We start from the raw sequence: 1,788 nt of genomic DNA, 5'->3' as shown, positions 1-1,788 counted from the left end.
CTGTACATCGAACTACACTCAACCCTCTTTTTACGTCACTTATTGGGGGGACGTAAACCGAATGTGACGTAAAACGAATTTTTGCTTAAGTTTCTAGTATTACACTTAATTTATTGATCGTTGGATACTTTTAAATACATTCACTTGTGTCTTACATGACTGCCGTAATCTGAAAAAGTGACGTATACGCCAGCTCTTTAACAGAAAAATGGAAAATATGCCTGTTGTAAAATGGCTGTTACGTCACTTTTCCAGATTACGGCAGATGAGGTATTGTAAAATCTCTCCAAATTCAGGCATATGATATGTTATACGATCTCCAAATTGTCCTGAAGTTAGATTTAAATGCTCTACCGAATCAACCAAGGCTTCCACGATGTTCCCAGCCTCGTTGTCAACTCAATTTTGACCTTCGATTATTTGTCTTTCAATTATTCCATGTATGAAGTTGAAAGATCTCCAAATTGTTCTGGAGTTTGAATCAAATGGTCTATCGAATCAACCAAAGCCTTCATGATGTCCTAAGTAGCGGTATCATGAAGGCTTTCGTTGGAGTCCGTCTTCGAGGTAGCATTCTTATTATTATTGTGAATGGAACGCATTTACACCATTATTAGGACCCCTTATTCCCTTCTTCTCTTGAGAGATATAAATGCCCTCCGACAGAACCGGTAAGACCACAAAAATGTTGCCCAAGAAGGCAAAATAGTTCACTCACCCTGTTTAATGGCCATTTGGCCACCGCCATTGGCGTGATCAACATAAGCCGGCCCATCCTTCCGAACTAAAGGGAGGTTGCTTCTGACCTCTTAGAAAGTATTAATTTCCCAATTCAGGTCAATGCTATCGCCTCTCCCCCTACCACTACCGATGGCGTTTTGATGCCGCCTAGTGGGAGTACTTTGATAGCAGCATCCAACACGCGCTAGAGCACAGTTACTCACTAACGCTTCACGATTTCTATACATTCCGCTGGAAGCTTTGGGAGGACTTGCTTGGCTCCATTAATCCAGCGCAATCCGCCATCAAACTTTGAGGAAAGTCATTGCGTTCAGTCACAAATGTAGATCTTCCCCCATCTACATCGATAAGAAAGACCGTGACCAATGCACTAGAAACTGCACTGCTTTTCGAAAAGCGCGATGGTCTTTCGTGTCTGCTATTCAACATCACTTTGAAGGGAGTAATACGAAGGGCAGGGATTGACACGAGTGGTACGATTTTCACGAAGTCCGTCCAGTTATTTGGTTTCGCCGACGACATTGATATCATGGCACGTAACTTTGAGAGGATGGAAGCTTACATCAGACTGAAAAGCGAAGCTAAATGGATTGGACTAGTCATCAACTCGCCGAAGACGAAAAACATGATAGGAAGGTGTAGTTGACTGCGTAGTTGGCGAAGTGCAGCCATAGACCGAGCCGAATGGAGGAGACTTTTATGTATTGCACAGGCCACTTCGCCCTTAGTCTGGTTATAAAATAAAAAAAATAGACCAATGCACAAGGCGAATATTGATTGCTCAGCCGAATTTTACAAGTTCACAGCCGCTAGGGCCTTAACGCTGCAGAACCAGCCCTTGTCGTTCACCGTGCTTTCCTTCGCTCATGCCAGAAGCAATGGGAAATCTCTGGGTCCGAATGGAATGGTGTATCCGATGCTCCCTACCGCAAAAGTAGTATTCTCCCATCTGATCAATCAAGCCTGGACCAGTTAAGACTTTTCTGACGAGTGGCGACTAAGCCACGACATTCCGATTAGACCTGTGCGCCGATTGAAACTTCACGT

This window comes from Armigeres subalbatus, chromosome 3, assembly GCF_024139115.2.
Source record: "Armigeres subalbatus isolate Guangzhou_Male chromosome 3, GZ_Asu_2, whole genome shotgun sequence".
Lineage (NCBI taxonomy): Eukaryota > Metazoa > Arthropoda > Insecta > Diptera > Culicidae > Armigeres > Armigeres subalbatus.
This window is presented reverse-complemented; position numbering follows the sequence as displayed.